Source organism: Rhinopithecus roxellana, chromosome 13 (genome assembly GCF_007565055.1).
Source record: "Rhinopithecus roxellana isolate Shanxi Qingling chromosome 13, ASM756505v1, whole genome shotgun sequence".
Classification (NCBI taxonomy): Eukaryota; Metazoa; Chordata; class Mammalia; order Primates; family Cercopithecidae; genus Rhinopithecus; species Rhinopithecus roxellana.
The window spans coordinates 35850474-35872050 of record NC_044561.1 but is presented as its reverse complement, the minus strand read 5'-3'; the positions used below and the strand labels follow the sequence as shown (position 1 = coordinate 35872050).

At 56.6% G+C, this 21577-nt stretch overlaps 1 protein-coding gene across 3 annotated transcripts in view; it reads left to right on the top strand.

Moving 5' to 3' along the window:
- Positions 1-9565: 9565 nt before the first annotated feature.
- The window catches only part of ELFN2 (extracellular leucine rich repeat and fibronectin type III domain containing 2), a 59191-nt gene continuing 47179 nt past the window's right edge, over positions 9566-21577 (top strand). Inside the window, exons 1-2 of one of the 3 annotated variants that reach the window (XM_030915767.1) lie at positions 9566-9774; positions 19043-19193. The gene's annotated coding sequence lies outside the window, so the exon portion shown is untranslated. Of the gene's footprint in view, positions 9775-16386; positions 16654-19042; positions 19194-21577 lie in introns of those variants that run through there. The other 2 variants (XM_030915768.1, XM_030915770.1) reach the window with 2 other exon arrangements.

Genomic DNA, 21577 nt, shown 5'->3' with positions numbered 1-21577 from the left:
TGGTCTTGTTTTTTGAGTCCAAGTTTTGCTCTTGTAGCCCAGGCTGGAGTGCAATGGTGCAATCTCTGCTCACTGCAACCTCCACCTCCTGGGTTCAAACAATTCTCCAGACTCAGCCTCCCGAGTAGCTGGGTTTACAGGTGCCCACCACTACACCCTGATAATTTCTGTATTTTTAGTAGAGCTGGGATTTCACCATGTTGGCCAGGCTGGTCTTGAACTCCTGACCTCAAGTGATCCACCTGCCTTGGCCTCCTAAAGTGTTGGGATTACAAGTGTGAGCCACCTTGCCCAGCCTGGCCTGTGGTCTTAAATACTTTACTCTCCTGTCTCCTGGGAAGGACCTCACACCTGAGCTGCTCTCCTGACTATTCTTAAAATTGTGGCTTTCTCTTCCAAGAAGCCTTCCTGGATTGCTCCAGCTCAGTTGTGCTCACCACTCCCTCTTTCCTTCATTCTTCCTTCCCACGGTCCTCATGCCCACCCCCATTTCCTTTCCCCACTCCTCTTGTCTGGCATCTACCATGACTTCCAGGCCCCCAGGCCCATTCTGATGGGGACTCACCTCCCAAAAAAGAAGTCTTGGGCTCAGTTCTCTTGCTGCATACCAAATACAGACTCCATGGTACAGCTTTTTTTCACCTTCTAACTCTTAGAGCTGGGCTTCTGCCTCAGTTTCCCTGCCTAAAATGAATTGTGGGATGATGGGAGTCAGATGGGCCTGGTTCACCTCCTGCTCTACCATCACCCCAGTGCAAGCAGCTTCACCTCTCCAGGCCTCAGTTTAAGGCTATCTGTTAAGTGAAGGAAGCCCCACCCTAACCAAGTGACCAGGGTTAGTTTCACCAGCGATGCATCCTGTACCCCCGACACGCAGCAGTGACAATGTACTATACCTCTGGGCTGTTCTCCCCCACCGTGACCCATATTAATGATAAGAAGGCATCAGACAGGCCAGGCGTGGTGGCTCACAACTGTAATCACAGCACTTTGGGAGGTCGAGGTGGGCGGATCACCTGAGGTCAGGAGTTCGAGACCAGCCTGGCCAACATAGAGAAACTCCGTCTCTCTTAAAAATACAAAAATTAGCTGGGCATGGTGGCGCACGCCTGTAGTCCCAGCTACTTGGGAGGGTGAGGCAGGAGAATCGCTTGAACCCAGGAGGTGGAGGTTGCAGTGAGCCGAGATTGTGCCCTTGCACTCCAGCATGGGTGACAAGAATGAAACTCTGTCTTAAAAAAAAAAAAAAGGCAAGCATCAGACAAACCCAAATTGAGGAACAGTCTACAACATATCTGGCCCTTCAAAACTGTCAAGGTCAAGCAAAGCAAGCGTAGTACAATAAACTGTCCCAGGCTAGAGGACTAAGGAGACATGATGGTTAAATACGATGTCGTGTCCCAGATAGAATCTGGGAACAGAAAAAGAATCCGTGGAAAAACAGGTAAATCTGGATGAAGGCTGGAGTTTAGTTAATGGTAATGCGCCAATGCTAATTTCTTAATTTTGACAAAGGTACCATGGTTATGTAAGATGCTGGCTTCAGGGGAAGCTGGGTGAAGGGTATCTAGGAACTCTCCTGTGCTATCTTTGCATTGGTTCCATAAATCCAGAATTATTCCCAAATAAAACATGTTTTTTTAAAAAGTCCCTGCACTGCTGCTATTGCTGTTGTCTGGCCAGGGTCCCTCCCAGTTCCTCTGCTGACAGGTCCTCTCCCTGGTTACAAGGGCGGGGGTACCTGACCCAGGCTGGGTCACCCTGGCCACAGCAATTCGTCCAAGGGATAAGCATGTGACCCATGCTGGGCCAATCAGAGTCCTTTCCTAGAATTGTTCAGCTTGGAATGGGAAGAGAAGCTCTTCCCACTCTGGCCATGAATCTGTCAGGACGTAAGTGTGGGCCTGTGGAGGCTCCCGGTTCTCCTGCAACAGGGACAGTGGGCCAGAGAGAACTAAAGCACAAAGAGAGGATGTTGATGGCATTCAAGATGGCCTCCTCCTCCTTCCCAGTCTTCCTCAAGGCACCCTGCCCTGTTATGGGAATCAATATATCACCTTTGAGTGTAATCCAGTTCAAACTGGTTTAAGTTGGGTTTCTGTCACTTACAACCAATGAGTCCTGGGGACTGATGACACGCTCTCAGGTTGTCATGAGGACATAGTGGCATATCTACAACCTGGCACAGGGGAGCCACCCCTACATGGTGAGGGGTCTTGTTATCCTCTCCAAGGAGTCTGGGAACTGCCCCGAACTCCAGTCTGCATGGTTATGGCCCTGACACAGGCTCCCCTCCTGGTCCTACTCAGCCCCTGGTAGGAAGGAGAGGTCCTGCTTCAAAGGAGCCCGCTTGGTTCACAAATCTCTTCCCATCTCCAGGCCCCGCTCCAGCCTCCTCCAGCTCCTGGATGTGGGGAGCTGGGGTCTTGGCTGTGACCAGAGCTGGGTCTATGGCGGACGAGAGGGGAAGTCCCTATTACTGCCCTGGCCAGACCTGGCAGAACCAAGGCACAGCTAGGTGTCAGATGCCAAGGCTGTGCCAGTGCTTGCTCTGAGAATGAGTTGTGATGGGCTGTGTGAGCTGGAGTTCCATGACCTCCAAGCATGAGGGCAGATGGAAAGCAGGAGATGAGAGAAAATGGGGAGATTTTGGAGAAACCAGTCAGAACTACCAGAAGGATCTCAGTGAGACCAAGGCCTCTTCTCTGGCCCGCTCTCACTGCCCCCTCCCAAAGCTTCCTCCATACCTTGCCCCTTCCAGGCGCCCTGCCTGTGTGCTCCTCCCACCTGTCAGGCAGGTTCCTGGAGCGTCTCTTCTTGTGTGAAGATTTCCTTTGCCCAGTGCCCACCCCCGGCCCCCAGGGCAGAGCTGAATTCACCGACCTTCCTGCTCACCTATCCGTTTCCTCTCCTCACGCTGGCCACTCCCTTTTCTCTTTTCTTCCTTCATTTGTTCATTCAGGCATACACTTGATCATTTTCCTTAGCAAATATTTTTGGAGTGCCGTCTGCATGCCAGACCCTGAGCACACGGAGGTGAATGGGACCCACCTGTCTTTGCCTTTGTGGCAGCGAGGGAGAGAGGAAGGCCTTGGTTTAGCAGGCAGAGCTGACAGGAGCCCAGGTGGCATCCAGATGGCATCCAGGTAGCATCTGGGATTTGGGCCTGAGTAACTTGGTAGCAGCCAAACAAACCATCCCTTCCGCATGGAGTCTTGGGAATATATACTATGCACTCCCCTCCCCAGGGACCATCAGTCCCCCAGATTCTACACTGAGAGAACCTCAGGAAAGGCACGACTCTGGGAAGTGACAAGTGATCGTGGGGCTAAGAATGGGGCTTTGAGCCTAAAATATCCCCAGTGTCTCGTGGCCACAGCCTGGCTGCATCAGCAGGAAAGCCTGGGGGAATCATCGCCTCTTCTTCACTGTGTGATCCTGGTTAAATTGCTTAGCCTCTCTGAGCCTCCGCCGTCAAATGAGAATAACAGAAGTATCTCGTAGATTGTTGTCATTATTCACAGAAACTTTAATTCATGTAGAGCACATGGCACCAGGCCTGAAGGAGAGTAAACACCTCCTTTTTGAGCTCTTACGATTTTAGGAAGAGTGTGGCCAGGCTGCAGAAAACTCCAGATGCCGGTGTAAGGAGCTGGCACTTTACCCTATGGAGTCAGAGACTAGGAGCTTCTGAGCAGAAAAAAAAGAACATGAAGAAACCAGCCAGTCAGCTCCTTTCCAGCCCCTGCAGCATCTGGAACCTCGGAGCCGGCAGCAGGTCAGCAGTGACAAGCCCAGCCATGAGGCCGGTGACCTCTAGCTCCCAGGAGCTGCCAGCTGCCCCAGTTCTGGACCCAGGCAGCAGCATGCCCCCACCCCCAGCATCTCCCTGGATGGAGCCAGATAGATGGTTTAATAATGCAGGCTGCCGGGTTGACCTCGTGGCCGCTGAGCCAGCTGAGGCTCACTCCACTCCCTCTACTGTGGCTCCCGCAGAATCCCAGGACGGCAGAATTCCAGAGCTCCCTGCAAGGGTACTCAGATCCAAATGGCAGCCACACAACAGTGCGGGGTGCAGTGGCCTCTGGCTAGGGGACAGGATAAGTCAGGCAGATGCAGAGACCTGAGCCTTCCTCCCTCCTCCTCCAGCTCTCCCTGGGGTTGTCTCAGAGGAGTCTCCTGGTTCAGAGAGCTGGGGGGTAGGCAGTCTGCCATTGGGCTGTACACACTCAGCAGATCCCACTTCTGTTGGAGCAGGCCTCGGGGTTGGGGGAAGGGTGGACACTCTCAGTCTGGCCCTTGCACCATTGGGTGGGGCAGTTCACCAGGACCCTCTCCAAGCACCTGCTGTGACTGGCACAGATCTGGATTAGATGGTTGAATTGGCTGAAAATGGCTCACCTTCTAGTGGAGGCAGCAGGTATGTCAAAAGGGTTATCCCCTATTGTCCTCTTGTCCCCTCCCTGTCTGACAGCACACTCTGGGGCTGCTCTACCAAGACTGGTGGGGAGGCAACCTGGCAAACCTCACCATCCTGTTATCTCAGCCCCAAGCCAGGCAAGCAGGGTGCCATCAACACCTCTCAAAGGGTTCTCTGGGGTCTCTCCCATAACTGGGTCTCTGGACCAACGGGGATCCACCCGGACACTTCAAAGTATCTCCCAGAGTGTGACCCTGGCCTCTGGTCCTCACAGGCACCCCCTCATTGGGGCCACACCCTTGGCCACCCTTGACTCTTGTCCAGCCCTAGGGTCCTTATGCACATTTTTCATGCATCATGAGCCTTGAGCTGCCCTTGGTCCATAAACAATGAAGACCATAGGCTCTCAGAATCACGGACTCCTAAGGAATCAGGCCACCCTGTGTTGGCCGCCACTTGTCTAGATCTGTTTTCATCTTTGCTAGTCTGCATGCAGAACACAGAACTTCCTCAACTTCCCTAAATATAACTGATTGATCTCAAATCTACTGGCTCTTGATGGTACCTCCCTCCTGGGCTCCACCCCCTGTGTGGTCCCTCACTACAATGAACGGGTCAGATCCGTGGAACCAACAGGAAAGCAAAAATGAGTGTTACTTCTGAGGACAGGTCATAAGAGACACAGGCTTCCTACTTGTTCTCACTCTGGAGAAAGCAGCCGCCATTTGAGTGTGAGGACACTCAAACAGTCCTATGGAGAGGTCCATGTGACAAGACACAGAGGCCTCCCACCAACAGCCAGCACCAACCTGCCAGCCATGTGAGCGAAGCATCTCAGAAGCAGATCCACCAGCCCCAATCCAGCTTTCAGATAGGTGGAACCCCAGCCAAACATCTTGACTGCAAGCTTATGAGACATTCCAAGGCTGAATCACCCTCTCCCAAATGCCTGACCACAGAAACTGTGAAATAATAGGCATGTCTTTTTGCAAATTTAAGCCACTGAGTTTTGAGGTAATTCATTACAAAGCAATAAATGACTCATAGGAGAAACATGCAGACTTTTCTGAAGGCAGTGGGGGGAAGGAGGTGGTAGGGAGACTGAAGTAGGGGGAGGGAGCTCATACTGTACACACCACAGCAAAAGAATGTCAAAATCCTTTCCAGAAATACATGTGTTCTTCGCAACTAGGCTTCCTGGGGTGAGGGGAGGGGCTTCCCTCCACCTCACCTTCCTCCTGACCTGTGGTCTCTTCTCTCTCCTACTCATTCTCCCCTAAGCCCCAGCATCTGACAACTACCTTCACCCTTGCTTGCCCTGACCTGTTGCAGTAACCAGAAAAACAAGACTCCTAGATAAGAGGGCCCACCTTCCCCAGAAGGCAGCTCAGCCCCCATCTCTTCCTAGTCCACTTGGGATGGTTCCACCGTGGGCAAGGACCATGCTTTTCCTTCCAGGCCCATCTTTTTCTTCCAGGCTGTGTCTCACCACTGGCTCCTGTCCTCAATGAGCTGATGTCCTCAGTTCCAGCACTGGAGGCACAACAGAAATGTGATTTTAGGTCTGGATCCAAAGGAGGAATGTGACACCCCGCACAGGCTCTGGTGTGTGTGTGTGTGTGTGTGTGTTTCTCTGAAAGAATCACTTAACCTAATTTTCTTAGCATCAACTCAAAATGCCACAGAGACCAAGTGAAAAAAATGTCACGTAAGTACAAAGGGTAAATCTTGTTATTCACCTTAAACAACGTGCGAAGCTTTTAGCATTTCTGTGTTCCTCTCACTCTTCCTCCTCTGTTCTCCAAGCCTTGAAAAAAGGAGGACTTTCTGGAAAAAATGTCCTTCTGGTGACATAGCCGGGGCAGTGGGGTCATTTGGATGTGGGCTACGCTTGTTCACCTTGAAGATAAAGGGCACTTTCTGGTGAGCTGTCAGCCACGGACAGCTCCTGTGCACCTCTGGGAGATGGCCGAGCAGATGAGGTTCTGGGATGCAGGGCAGGAGCCCAGCCCACCCATGTCACCTGGCACTGACATTTCGGGGATGGTTCTGCTCTGGCTAATTTTCCTACCCACGCATCACTCCACCCACAGTGCAATTAGCCCACCTAAGGGCAGGAAGAGGTACCTGGATTCACATTCCTCCAAGACCGTACATGGTGGTGGGGAGAGGAGAAATTGGGGTGCTGGTAGGAAGGGGTGTGGATGCTGTGCGCCTGGAAGAGAACCTCCTCATGTCTAGATTTGTGGCTTATTAATAAGAATAATGTGTGAAAATGACCCTGCACAGTGCGTGGCCCTGAGTGAGCCCCTGATACATGGTTGCTACTTGATAGAGGTGACCAAGTGAAGAATAAGTTGGGGGAGATGGGCACATAGAGAATGAATAATGACATGATGTGATGTGTGCTGTCATTGAGACCTCCCCAGAGTGTTCTGGGAGCCAGTGGAGAAGGAAGTAGCTCAGCCAGCTCAGCTTAGGAGTGGTCCGGGGAGGCTTCACCGAGGAGGTGGCCTTCAAGCAGTACCTGAGGATAGGTAGAAAGTAGACAGGTAGGGAAGAGATCCGAGAGGAGGAGAGGCTTCCCACATCAATGGAACAGGATCAAAAGCACAAAGGTGTGAAGATGATGTAGTGAGAGATTCGTGGCATAGTCTGGAAAGGGCAGATATTGGTGGTAACATTTGTGGGGTGATATTGAAGATGCTGGAGAAGTAAATAAGGACCAACTGCAATGGGCCTTATTTGGGCAAGTTAGAGTTTGGATTTTTGGTAGGGTGCGGTGGCTCATGCCTATAATCCCAGCACTTTGGGATTATGGCTATTTAAATTTAAAGTAATAAAAATAAAAATTAAAAATTTAGTTCCTCAGCCACACTAGCCACAATTCCAATCACTCAATAGCCACATGCAGTTAGTGGCTACTGTCTTTGACAGTGCAGACGTGTATCCTTTCCACTATGGTCTAGAGAAATCCCGATCGAGTGTCTAGATGGTGTGGTCCACTATGACCCTCAGGCCAGGCCAACTCCGTCTTCTATATGGTGGCAGAAAGTGAGCTAAGAGCTGAAACTCTTGTCAATGCACATCTGCTCAGTAAAAGCAAAGTCTCCAAAGGGAGATTCTTAGACTGTTTTAGAGCTTCAAACCAACTCTGAGCAAATCCAGCCAGACCTGGAGGTCTCCAGGGAGAAGGGAGCAGCCGGCACTGTGCTGGGGGGACTGGCTGCTTTTGCTGTATTCCTTTCACAAAGGAGTAAACAGGCTCAGAGAGGGTTGTGACTTGCACTCTGGAAGATGACTGGAAACGTCTCGGAAACGGAGCCGCAAAAGGTTGTTTTGCCACTTGCTGCCTGGTATTCGTTGGGGTCATCACGTTGGGTTCCCTGGGCAGGAGCGGATTAGGTGGCATCTGCCAGTGCCCATCTCAGAAAGTGTCTGGGCCTGAGAGCCACAGGGGGGCTGTTGGATTGGGGAGCACGCTCGTTTCTAGAGGGATCCGCCAGAGGGCGCAGAGGCCATTATGTTCCGCCTGAGGGGCTCTTCCGGCAGGGTCTCAGAGCGGGGACCCTGCTTCTTGCCCAGCCTTGCGGGGGTTACAAACCATGTGTTGGATACCGCCCCTGCCCTGTAGGAGGGCTCCGTTTAAAGGGCAGAGACAGCATATAGCTTGTTTGGGTTTGCAGCGAGGGACCTTGAAGGATGGGTAGGAGTGTGCCAGGGAGCCTGGGGTGCAGATGGGGAGCGCCCAATAGTCCTTCTCCATAACCCGGAACAACCAGTGGCCTGTGACCCAGTGCTTGGTTGCCCTCCCAGCCCCATCCTGGGCCGTTCCCTGGTCTTAGTTGACAGGAGGAAGGAATTTCTGGACAGACCTTCTTTCTGCTCTACTAATGGTGGAGTTCCCTGTACACACATACAAAGCTGTTTCATGCCTCTGTGCCTTTGCACATGCTGTTCCCACAGTCCGGGACACCCTTCTCCTCCTTCTTCAGCTGGCCAACTCCTACTCATCCATCAAGATTCAGCTCAGGCAGTGGCTTCTTCTGGGGAGTCTCCTTATTCCAGACCTGCATGAGATGCTCCGACGGGGAGTTCCTGAAGCCTGGATTTCACTTCTGATGTGCAACACCTGAGAACAGGCACCGGTGCATGCGGTCCTATAAAAGCGATGGAGAAGTACAGGGCCTGCTGGCGGCAGGCCTCCGACATGCAGCTCGCAGGGCCTCGGGAGGAGGTGCTTGCCTGAGCAAGCACCAAGGTATAGGCCCCGGGTGCCAGAGCTTCTTGCATATTCCACCACCTCCTCCTCCCCCCAGCATACACCCCTTTGCAGGTGGCAGGGGGCTTTGGGGTAAGGGGTGGGGAACTGGGCCTCTGGACGGCCAATGAAGCTTCTCTAGGCTGCAGATGAGCCCAGTATCTCTTGGACCTACTCCTGGAGGGGTGGGGAAAGGCAGCGAGCGCCCTGGCACAAGGTAGGGGATCGTAAAGTCTAATACTGTCTGCAGGCTCCCTGTGTAACCTTGGGGGAATCACTCCTCTTCGAACCTCAGTTGTCTGGCCTGTAAAATGGGAACGCAGCAGCCGCACTTCCCCAGTCGCCAGCGGTTGAACGCGGGACCAACCAGCAGGGCGCAGGCTGCGGGTCATGGAGGTACAAGGCGGAGAAGGGGCCCATCCGCGGAGGCGGAGTCCAGGGGGAGGGCGAGTCCAGGCGCACCTCGGGCGGCCACGCCGCAAGTTTGCCCCCAGCTGTTGAATGCGCTGGAGGAGGCCGGACCCGGACCCCCACGGGGTGGGCAGCGCAGGGGGCCGGGGCGGGGACTGGGTGCGCCCGGCCGGGGCTCGGGGCTCCGCTCCGCCGCCTCCCCCGGCGCTGCAGCTGCAGCGGCGGCGCCAGGCGCGGCCCCCGCCCCGCGGGCGTGTGTCTGCGAGCGCGCGTGTGTCCGTGGAGCGTGCGGCCGGCTCGGGGGCGGGAGCGGGCTTGCTGCGGAAAGGCCTGCTGAGGGCGCCGGGAGCGGGCGGGCGGGCGGACGGACAGACGGACACGGCCTGCCGCGGTCCCTGACGCGCGCCGCTTGGCCCCTCCCGGGCGCCCTCCCCGCCGAGGCAGAGGCAGAGGCGCGGCGGCGGGGAGGAGGGGGCGGCGGCGTCTGCGCGCACACGCGCGCTCCCAGACACACACACAGACACACGCGGGCCACCCCACGGCCACGCGCCACGCACCCCGCACTCACACCCGCGCTCACACTCACATTCACACACACACTCACACTCACACGCGCAGGCCCCGCGGCGGCCGCTTCGCTTCCCGGAGGCGGTGCTTGGCCCGGATCCCGGCTGGGGCTGGGGTAAGTGAATTCCTCCGGATCCGAGCGCCGCGACCGGGGAGACGGTGGGAGTCAGGGCTGGAGCCGGAGGGTACCCCCTCCGTCAGTGGGGGTGGGGCTTGGAGAGAGGCACGGAAGGGGGGGATGAGACGGGAAGAGCCACCCCCAGTGTCTCCTGGGTCTGGGGATCCCCGTGAGACCCCCGGGGGACCACCCTGCGCGAGGGAGGTGGTGGTGGCGGTGGGCGTAGGCGGTGGGAGGACACCGAGGACGGTCGGTGAGGTGAGCGTTTCTGGGGGTGGTGCAGAGGCTCGATGGTGGATGCTGTGCCAGCCGGTGCCACATTGCACCTCTCTGCCCTCATCTTTTCTAATCGGGGCCCTAACCCCCCCCTCTTTCACGGGGTGCTGTCGGGTCAAGGCATTCATCCTGTAGCTGGTAAGAAGGGTTGACAGGGTGGATGTCTTCTAGGGAAAGGGGGGCCAGGGTGGGGCTTGACGGCGGTGGGGTTGGTAAGACCAGAATTGGGGGGTGGGGACCCTTGCAGAGGCGCTGGCCAGGGACAAGGAGGGAGACAGCCCCGGGAGGCGGCATAAATCACAGAGACTGCAGCTCTGGCAGGGCCGGGGCCATTGCCATGTGTGTGTGTGTGCCAGCGTGTGTGTGTGTGTGCCAGCGTGTGTGTGTGTGTGCATGTGTGGGCTCCAGCAGCTGTCAGGGGAGGGGGAGCGGGTGGGTGTGTTGGCCGGTGGGGCGCCGTGTGCATGTGGGGAGGATTGTGCGTGCTGTGTGTGTGTGGTGTGTGCGTGTGTGTGTGGACAAGGGGTGGACCCTGCTCTCTGTCTGTACACACACAAGCGCACACACGCACACTGTCAGTGGCCAGGCAGGATTTCCTCGCAATGTTTGGAGGGAAGAAAGCTGGTGTGTGTGTGTGTGTGTGTGTGTGTGTTCGCATGCACATTTGGGGAACTTGTGTCCAAAACAGAGGCCACTAGGCTGTGGTGTGTCAGGTGTGCCCAAGGAGGGAGACGAGGGGACAGTGGTGCTGACCGTGCACTCAGGTGGGGAGGAACGTGGTACTCTGCACTTTCTGCAGCTCAGGGCTCTGTGCTATGCCCCTTCCCCCTGGACTCCTCCCACCCAGCAGCTTTGGGTGGAGGGCACTGCCTTGGTCCCTTGCTGAGACACAGGTGTTGGGCTGGAGTGTGTGTGTGTGTTTGGGCTGCGGCTGTTGCTGTCAGCAGGCCAGGCTGTCAGAGGCAGAAAGCTGGAGGGAGGGGGGTGCTGGCAGCACCTGGAGGAATGTGGTGGAAGCTGTGGGGCATGGACTGCCCGGCGCAGTTACTGAGGGGCGTTTTAATATGCAAGCTGCATCACAAGACGGGACTGGGAGTGTGTGCGTGTGTGTATGTGTATGTGCATGGCTGACACCCCTCTTCTCGTGGCCCGTGGACACCTGTGGGACGTGTCACGTCTGGGCCATCAGCAAAGCATGTGGGTATTCACATGTGTGCAAATGTGTGTCCCGTGAGAGGGGTGCACAGGCAGGTGCTGTCCTGATGAGCCGGGGGCCCTGCAGCTGTGTGGGTGGGGAGGTGGGTACCTCTGGGCCATCAACCCCTAGGCAGGAAGAAAGAGGGTTAATTGTGGGGACATCAGGAAAAAGTATGTATGTGACGTCAGTGAGAACCTCAGGTGTGACATAAGCTCCAGGCCGCAGGTGACATCAGCAGGACAGTTTTGTCGGGGTCACTCTCCCCAGCCGGAGTGTGTGAGTGTGATGTTAGGGAAGTGTGTGTAGCCGGGTGTGGTTATGTCCCCTGTGTATAAAGGCGTGGGAAGGGGAGAGGGATGGAGCCTTAGGATGCGTGGTCCCTCGCAAGAGGCCCCCTTTCCCAGTGTCCTGAGTGGGCATGGGACCCCTTTCCTTAAGTCCTGCCCCCTGAATAGTGCATCTCACCTGCCCCGACGTGCTACAGCACCCCCATCTGACCTCCTCAGTCCCTGTTTTCCTCTTCATACCAGCCAGCCCACCACCTCTGGGTGCATGTGCTTTAATGAGTGAGTGTGTATGTGAGTGTGTCGGTGCATGTGACAATAGAAAATGGCCATAGCCAGGGAGCCTGAAACCATTGGTTCGAATCCTATTTTGCTACTTTCTGTGTTTTGTGATTTAAGCATTCACGTCGCCTCTCTGATCCTCAGTGTCTCCTCTGTAACATGGAGTAGGGGGTTAGAGAGGTGAATGGGGGTTAAGGAGACCATGGGCCTTGTGGGGGACGGGTGCTGGTGCCTGGCATATGGTGGGGGCTCAGCTCACGTGAGCTCTGTCCTCTCACCTCCTATCCCCCCAGCCCAGAGTAGCTGCTTTCCTGTTTTGGTTTAAGTCTAACTTTGCAAAGGACTTTCTTTTCTTTCCTTGGGTTTCCACGACAGTCCTTTGAGGTGGGTGAGTTGGCTGCTATTATGTGGGTATTTGACAGATGAGTAAACTGAGTTCTGGAATAAGCTCTCTGTTGATTTAATGTGAATTCCCACCCCCTACCCTGCCCCTTCAGTGGCTGCAGAGAGACACATTTGATTAGCCAGCCCTTTCTCAAGGGGTACCTTCATTTCATGGAGAGATATGAAGCTATGAGGAATTGGGGGTGGGGTGCCAGGTGATGAGCCCAAGGCCAAGAGGTCTCTGGCTCGAGGAGAGGCTGCTCTTGACTCCCAGGTCAGTGCTCTCTTGCTCTTTTACCCACAAGCTCCAGAAATAGTCAGGGTGATAGAAACGGGCACACCCAGCAAGCCTTCTCCAGAGGGTCATGTCTGGGGCGGTCACTGAGGGCTCCATGCCTGTTCCTCAGTGTTCCCTGAGGTCTTGTAGGATGCCTGTTTTTGGCAGCAGAACTGGGTTCCAGTGACACCCCTGCTGCATCTGCGTCCTGGCTGTGTGTGACAGGGGTCAGCCTCTCCTGTCTCGTTAAGAGGGCGTTGGCAGCTTCCCTTGCGGGTGTGATGAGTGACTGTGAAAGTGTGACAACCGGGTGCGGGGCTGGGAGGCACACGTCGCTGCTTACCCTCACCTGCTCCAGCCACAGTGCCTGGGGGCCAAGCTCCTCTCTCTTGGTGCCCCCACCCACCCCGTGTTGTGGCGTGTGCTGTGTGGAGTGGATGGCCGAGAAGTAGGATTGCCTCGAAGCCTGAGCCTTCTTAGCAAGTCAGCCCTCTTCAGGAGCTGTGTTAATAGTCTAGAAGGTTAACCCAATCCTCTGCCTCCTGCCGTCCCAGCCCAATCCCTGATTAAATTAACCTTCTCTTGGCTCAATTACCGCCTGGGGCAGAGGCACTGACATTATTACTGGAGATGGTGTCTGGGGGTTAGAATAACGAGCCCCCCCCTCCTTCCCCCAAGCTCTGCAGACAGTCCCCAGGAAAGCCCCAGAGAAGCCCTGAGGACTGAAGAGCCACCTGGGCAGGCTTGCTTATGCCTGGGGTGCCAGAGGAAGGGTGCTGGCTGCACGATGCTGCTGATTGAAATAGTAATAATTATAGTGATAATAATAATAATGACATCAGCTAATATTATTGAGCCCCTACTGAGCCAGGCCCAGTTTGAAGCTCTTTGTGGGCAGCATTCGTTTAGTCCCACAAAAGCCAGCTGCGGTAGGTGCTATTATTATTCCTTATTTTGAAGACAAGAAACAGAGAGGTTACAGACCAGTCCGGGGCCACACAGCAATGGAACCAGGACTGGAACCCCGAAGGGAGACTCTCACATCACCACCATTGGCTGCCGAACTCCTTTGCCAGGTGGGCCTGGAGGCCTGTACATCTTGGCATACCCCTCTCACTGAAGGCCCTTTCTGGGCCCTGCTTTGCTTACCTGTAAATGGGTCCAGTGACTCTGCCCTAGGGAAGCGGGGGCGGGGGACACCTTTGCTTTGGCTGCAAGAAGAGACAGGAAAGGAGGGGCCTTGTGGGTGGTGCCTGCATCTCAATCCCGCCATCCCATTCCTCCTGCGCCCCTCCCCCACAGTGATGGGACTCCCCCAAAGGCAGCCCCTCGCTCCCTGGCCCTCCCACAGTGCCTCGAACAGCAGCGCTTGGAGGGCTCCCCCGGGTGATGGCAGGGAGGCTGCCGCAGGGTCAGTATCTTCCTCAGGTCCCGAATCTGTTGCAGCCTCAGCTGTGGCCCCCTGGACTCCCCACTTCCTAGCCATCTTGCTTGTGGAAAGGGCAGGGGCCCAGGCTTTCTCCAGGGCTCCAAATCTGACCTCTTTTCCTCCTCGGTGTGTGACCTGGGCATGTCACTTCCTGTCCCCGAGGCCCAGTTTCCTCAATGTGAAGTGGGGACAAAAGTACCGAATACTTGGCTGGGCGTGGTGGCTCACACCTGTAATCCTAGCACTTTGGGAGGCCAAGCAGAAGGATCACCTGAGGTCAGGAGTTCGAGACCAGCCTGGCCAACATGGTGAAACCGCATCTCTACTAAAAATTCAAAAAATTATTCGGGCGTCATGGTGCATGCCTGTAATCCCAGCTACTCAGGAGGTTGAAGCAGGAGAATCGCTTGAACCCAGAAGGCCAAGGTTGCAGTGAGCTGAGATTGTGCCACTGCACTCCATCCTAGGTGACAGAGTGAGGCTCTGTCTCAAAAAAAACCTCCCTAGTAGCTGGGATTACAGGTGTGAGCCACCGTCCCTGGCCAAAACAACAACAACAACAACAACAACAAAACAACCAAAAAACAAAAAACGAATTCTTAACCTTTCTGGATTGTCCTAAAGGTCGTGCTAAAGGTTAGGTAAGAGAAGAGCACGGGTATAACATCCCCTGGCATACAGGATGCCATTATTTTCCTCCCCCTTCCCATCTGCCCCCTCCATTCATTCTTGGCTTCCTGGAGGGGTCTGTACTGTATGTACATGCGTCTGTTTCCTTCCTACCCTTTTCGCTCTCTGCTTTTCACCCTCTGAAGTTCATGGGAACTGCTAGGGGGGGAGCCTAAGGACGCATGAGAAGAGCCTGGGTGCTGCCAGCCGGCACCCCCCCACCCGCTGCTGGAATGTGCAGTGGGGCCAGGAGGGGGCAGGCTGTGTCTTTGCATGTCTGTGTGTGCGTGACTGTTTGTATACACTGGTCCCCACCTCTCTCAGGGGGAAGTAGGGATTGAATCCCAAGGGCTGCCTGACCAGCCTGCCGTGGGCCTAGTCCCAAGACTCAGGCCTGACTCAGTTTCCCTCCTTGGCCTGTCTGTTATCCCTCTCCCCCTACAATTGTCCCTGAATCTTGGAGAGACAGAGGCTGTGGGGTCAGCCTACCTGCCTCCCTCCCTTCCTGGCCCTTCTCATTTCCCAGGGGATTTCCTACATCTGCCTATTTCCTGTCTATTTCTCCCACTGCATGTCAGCTCTGTGCAGGCGGAGACTGGTAGGCCCTCAAAAAATACTTATTAAACAAATTCCTTTTATCTACATGCTACCAAGGATGGATTGCTGCATTTTGCATTCAGATGGTGTGTGTACACACACCCTTATTAGCATGTTTCACCCAGGGAGAAATGCTGGGCCCCGGGGCTCAGGCAGGAACCCCCAGAGAGGAGCCCCTGCCTGGCAGAGCTCAGGGCCCTGGAGGAGATGTGAGACATGGGAATCTCTGACAAGTGCCCCGCATGTGGTCTGCCCACAGTAGGGCTTGCTTGACAGGTGATTCTTGTCCCTCTGTGACCTGACCGAGAGGGGGTTGCTGCTGCAGGCTGGTGGCCAGATGCAGAGTGAGGCTCCCGGGCAGGGCTGGAGAGGTTGTGCCGACTTCTGCTCTGGGCTCTGCAGAATTCCCTCAGTTGTGCACCTGCTATGTGCCAGGCATCAGGTAAAGCACTCTCTGTTATCTTGTTTAATTTTGGCTAGAGGATTGTGAAAGAGGTCTTGCCTGTCCCTGGGTGGGGGCGTGCCAGATGGAGTGATCGTGTGAGTAGGGTCCCGGAGGTGGGGAAGCCCAGAGTGGATTTTGAGAAAATGAGTCTGGACGTGTAGTTTGAGGATCAACCACACGGGACCATCCATGCTGCACCAAGAAATTGAGTAATATCCTTTTTGTCAGGGAGCATTAGAGTCTCTGGGTGTTTGTTAAAATGCAGATTCTTGGGCCCTGTCCACTGAGATTTTGATTGGGAGAGCGGACGAGGGGCCCAGGAACCTGCAATTGTAATGCTTTCCCAAAGATTAATTCACTCACATTTGTTGGTTGGATGGCAGCTGCATGTTCCTCGGGGTCTCTGAGACTCCTCCCAGAATCCTCCGGAGCCAGCAAAGCCATCCTCATTTTCCAGAGGAGGAGCTTGAGCTCAGAGAAGTGCCTAACCTTCCGTGCCACAGCAGCAAGACAGGGGCCCATACTGACTGATAATACTGGCTAATCATCTTCCGTGTTCGTTGCCTGCTGCTCTAAGCCTGTTTAAGGAGTCCCTCATTAAATCCTCAGAACACCCCACTGCATCATTCCTGTTGCACAGATGAGGAATCGGAGACAGAGTGTGTGGTCACGGGTTCGAGGCTGCACAGTTGCTAAAGCTGGGCACGTTAGCAGCCTGAAGTGTGGTCCAGATGAAGTGGGGCTGGAGCGGGCCTGCCCCAGCACCTTGAACAGGGCGAATGCCCTCCGTCTCGCTTCCTGTGGAGAGAGGGCGCTGGTGGAGCTGAGCTTGCGGCTGTGCACGTGAGCAGAGGCCAGAGGCGGAGGCGATGAGGGCAGAGAAGCGGCGAAGAGGGCGGAAAGCAGAGAAGACATCCTGGAAGAGGCGACGCACAGCCGCGTAGCGGTGGCTCGATAGGGTCCATCCACTTGGCGGAGGCAGACCTGGGTCTGGCGGGCGGCGGGGCTTGTCAGTCCTGGGGACATACCGGGCAGGTGCGCGATGGCGGCTTGGCCGGAGGAGGGGGCGGGCGGGAACTGCCACGGACCTGGCCTGGTGGGGACGGGAGCGCTCGATCGCAGCCCCGCCGGGGCCGCACCGCCACCCCGCCCCCCGACCCCGCCGTGCTCGCCACCCCTGCACCGTCCTCCGCAGTCCGCTGCTCTTCGAGGCTCCTCGTTCCTCGCGGCCTGCCCCGCGGGCCTCCAGAACTTGCGCCCGGCTGGCCCGCCCGGCCGGCCGGGCTTTCCGCCTTACTTGCCTGTGTTTAGAATTTGCATCCGCAACCCCTGACGCTCGCAGCCAATTTCGTAGCCTCTGAGCTCTGCGAGGTGCCCCGGATCCGAAAGCGGCCGACAGGGGCGGGGGCTGGCGGCGGGGCCGGCCGCGCTGGGCAGGGGTACAGGGGGCGACCGGAGCCAGGACCCGGAGAGTTGCTGGTGAGGGGGTGTGTGTGCCAAGTGGGTGTGGACGACATCGGGAAGCGCCGCGTGAACTGCCCTAGGAGCGCTGTGGCGTGCAGGCGTGGCTGTGCTGGGGGTGTGTTGGCACATGTGCATTGGCACGTGTGTCCGGGAGTGGTTCCCTGTGTGTGGGCATGCTTGGGGCATGTATGTTTTGGCGTGTGTCTATGTTGGGGGCCCTGTGCCCCTGGGCACGTTTTTCTGGGTATGTTTGGTGAGCCTGGGGTGGGGCAGTCCACAGTGCCCCTGATTCGCGCGTCTGTGCGGTGGCCCCATGCATTTTGGCACCAGCGTGGGCCTGCGCGTAGGGGAGTGTGTCTGTGTGGGGCGCCCCTGTGTTCTGTTTCAGCCGTGCGCAGTGAACCTTGGTCTCTAGGCACGCAGGTCTCTGGGTCTGGGATGTGCGTTTCTCTGCGGCCCTGGGAAGGTCTCCTGTATGGATTCTCTCTGGGTGTGCTCCGGGAGGACTGGTGTGTGTGTGTGTGTGTGTGTTTGGGTATAGCGTGTGCCTCTGGAGTGCTTTCCCATCCCTGCTGGCTGAGGGGCTCAGGGTCAATTGTGTGCTCCCAGCTAGGCCTGGGAGCCTTTCCTGGAGAAAGCCGGCCCTGCTAGTTCTCTGCCTTTGGGTAGGGGTGAGGGAGTTGAGACAGTGTGGGGGGTGGGGGAAGGGAGGCCCGAGTGTGTGTTTATTTTCCGTCGGGCGCCGCTGGCTGCCAGCACTTGGTGGGTCTATGTTTGTGAATGGCAATGCCGAGGGGGCTGAGGTGTGAGCCCCTGCCTGCGGGGGAGGGCCAAGAGTACCATCTGGGCTGGTGGGGTGCGGGGCCGGACCGGGAGAGGGGCCTCCTCGGGAAGGGCTGAGTGTCTGTGTGCACGTGTTTGCTCAGATGGAGGCGAGGTTCCTCTGAGGCCCGTCTGTCTGGGAGCGCCTGTCTGTGCAGGTGGAGGTCAGCCAGGTACTGTGCTCTTAGGCTGTGTGTGAGCCCATATGGCGGGAAGGTGGGCCAGAGGCATTACACCTGGCTGGGCACAGGCTGGGCACATAGGGGAAGGCGTGTGCCAGTCCTGGCAGAGTTCTGAAGAGGAGAGGGTGTGCCGAGGGGGAGGGTGTCTTTGTTCCCTGGGGCCCGGCTGATGATGGGGTTGGGCGGTGTGGGTGATCCGAGTGACCAACAGGAGAGTGGAGTGGTTGGGCATGGAGGAGGTGAAGGCTGTGTGGGGGCACTGGGTGTCAGGGGAGTGTGAGAGTGTGTGTGCATACACACGTGGGTGTGACATGTGTGACCATGGCCGTGAGTGGGGTATGAGTTTGGGATGTGACTTGGGAGGCACCTCCAGCCTGTGGAGCCCAGTAGGGAGTGTGGGACAAGGTGGAGGGGAGGGGTGGGTGTAGGGGCCCCCTGGTTCCCAGAAAACTCACTCATCTGTGCCTGCTCCTTCTGCCCAGGGGCTTGAAAGAAACCCTGTGGCCCCTGACCTCTCCCCTGACCCCTGAGCCCATGGGTTATGATGGGAAACCTCAGCCCCCCATCTCTCCTGCCTCATCATCCTTCTGTCTCTACCTCCATCTCTTCTCCTCTCCCTGCACCATCTTTCCATCTCTGTGCCTTCACGTCTCTGCCTCCATCTCTCTCTGCATCTCTCCATCTCTCCCCACCCAGTCTCCCCCATCTCTCTATCTCTGTCTCTCTCCATCTCTCTTCCATCTCCCTCCATTCTTCCTCTCCCTTTACCTCCTCTCTCTGTCTCACCCTGATATTCATTTGTGGTATATTCGGTTGCCATGGGAAACCCAAGAAAGAAGTGAGTGTACCCTTCAAGACTTCAGCATTTTTCCCTCCTCCCTCCCTCCTGCTGTCCCCCCTCCCTCTCCTCCCCTTCTCTTCCCTCCCTCCCCTCTCTCCCCCTCGCCTCCCTGCAGAAGGAGAGGACTTGGGTGAGGAGCTGCTACCACCCGGACTGGGCCAGGACCTGAGATCTCATTGCTCCTGCTGCCGCTGCTGCCTGGGGGACCTTTCTGAGACCCAGGTCGGGGACAGTGCCGGAGGGGCCTCCTCTGCTGCAGACATCTGGTAAGGACAGGGTCCTTTTGCCTGTGTGTGTGTTGCTGTCTGTGAGCATAGCTCACATGACCCGGCCTTGCAAACCTGTGATGTGGCCCAGCCTCAGGCTTCTGTGTGCTCCTTCCTGCGGGCCCGGCCCCTGCCCCCAGCCGTGGGCACCCCTCCCACCCAGCTTTCCTTCCACAAGGCGTGTGAGGCAGCCTCCAGAGCGGCAGGCCTGTTGGGGGCTAAGACAGGCCCATTGGGGAGGGTGGGCAGGAAGCCCTTGTTGGCTCAGGGACCCCAGCTCCTGCCCCATCACCCGGTGGAGAGGCTGAGCCAGGCCTAGTCTGCACCCCGGAAGGGCAGGGGGCATCTGTACACCTGCTGGGGGTGGAGAGCCAGCTTGCAGGGGAAGGCCTGGGAGAACATGGTGGGGGTCTCTCTCAGGTGGGGGTCTTTCCATTGTAGAGAGAGGGGCTGGAAGTGAGCTGGGAGCAGGGGAAAATGCCAGCGGAATTGATATGGGGCCTGATCCTATGTCATTGGGTTTTGGAGGCACAGGGAGAGCCGTCTGGCACTAGGAGGCCGCAGGCAGGCAGACCGGCAGGCAGAAGGAGCCGCTCCGTCCTGGCTGGGGCTGGTGGCTGCCCTGGAGAGGAGAGGAGAGGCTGGGGCTGTCGCTGAGGCTGTGTTGGTGGCGGCCACGTGGAGGGAGCTGTTGTCCAGGCGGCGCTGAGTGACGGTGGTTGCCGTGGCGAGGGAGCCGCCTCTGTGGCATTGTGGTCTCCGTGGAGAGAGGAGGAGACACAGGAAGGAGGCTGGCTGGCTGCGCACAGTGTTGGTGGTTGCTAAGGATAGGGAGATGCTGTCTCCAAGGTGCGGTGGTCCCCACATGGAGGGGCTGTGGCTGTCGAGGTGTTGGAGGTCCCCAGGAAAGGGGTAGTGATGGGTGCCCAGGAGGGGGCTTGTGCAGGGTGGTGGGTGCACCCCAGAGAATGGAGGAGGTGTGGTGGGGGAAGGGCTGCTGCAGGGGACTTGGTGTTGCTGTCACAGGCTGAAGTGGGGGTTCTTGGTGGTGGAGGGGTGGGGAGTGAGGCACAGTGGGTGGGTCTGTGCTTATCCTGCCTGCCCTGTGGACGGACTGGAGACCCCGCTGCACCAGCACATGCTTGCTCCCAGCGCCTCCACCCAGCCCTTCCCTCCCACTTCTATGGCCACGATCTTCCCACCTCTGCCTCCTTGAGCCCTCTCGCTCCCCAGGGCCTCTGGTCACATAAGTCTCTCCTCTGGGCACATACTCCTTTCTTGCCCCCAAGTGATTTTGTCCCCATTCATCATGCTTGCTGAGGACCTGTTGACCCAGTGCCGTTCTCTGGGGGGACCACATTGGTACCTGCCTTTGAGGAATCAGACAGGGGAAGTGACTTGCCCAAGGTCACCCAGCAGGCACATTCCGGGCAGCGTCTCCTTCCCTGAGTGCCGGACTCAGCAGGCCTAACTCCTTCCCTGAGCCTGTCTGTCTGGTACTGTTGAGTCCTCTCTCTCCCCCCAGTCCCCAGGGGTTCTCCTGAAGCAGCATTTCATTCGAATACTAACAACAGGAAGCTGCATAGGAGAACAGCAAATTCTGGGTTTGCATCCTAGCTCTGGTTTTTCCGGTGGGGGACCTCTCGCCTCAGTTTCCTCCTCTGTGAAATGGAGATGAGGCACATGCCTCCTAGGGTGGCTGTTATTTGGGCTCCTGGATGTGATGTCCTTTGTGTGGTCCCTGGTATGTAACACAAACCAGGGGGCTTGTGCAGGGTGGTGGGTGCACCCCAGAGGATGGAGGTGTGGTGGGGGAGGGCTGCTGCAGGGGACTTGGTGTTGCTGTCACAGGCTGAAGTGGGGGTTCTTGGTAGTGGAGGGGTGGGGAGTGAGGTAACTGGGAACCACCACCACCACCATCATTATTCCTTTTTTTGTTTTTTGTTTTTTGAGATGGAGTCTCGCTGTGTTGCCCAGGCTGGAGTGCAGTGGCATGATCTCAGCTCACTGGAACCTCCTTCTCCCAGGTTCAAGTGATTCTCCTGCTTCAGCCTCCTGAGTAACTGGGACTACAGGCATGTGCCACCATGCCCGGCTAATTTTTTGTATTTTTAGTAGAGATGGAGTTTCACAGTGTTAGCCAGGATGGTTTTGATCTCCTGACCTTGTGATCCGCCCACCTCGGCCTCCCAAAATGCTGGGATTACAGGTGTGAGCCACCGCACCCGGCCCACCATCATTACTTTTAAAAATCGTTTTAAAATGATTTCCTGACACGCGCGGGGAAGCCAGATCTCACTAGAGTTCTGTGGCATCGTACCTTTCCCCATGACCCTTAGTGGTAGGAGTACAGTCCTGAGTTCATGGTAACAGGAACGGGGCCG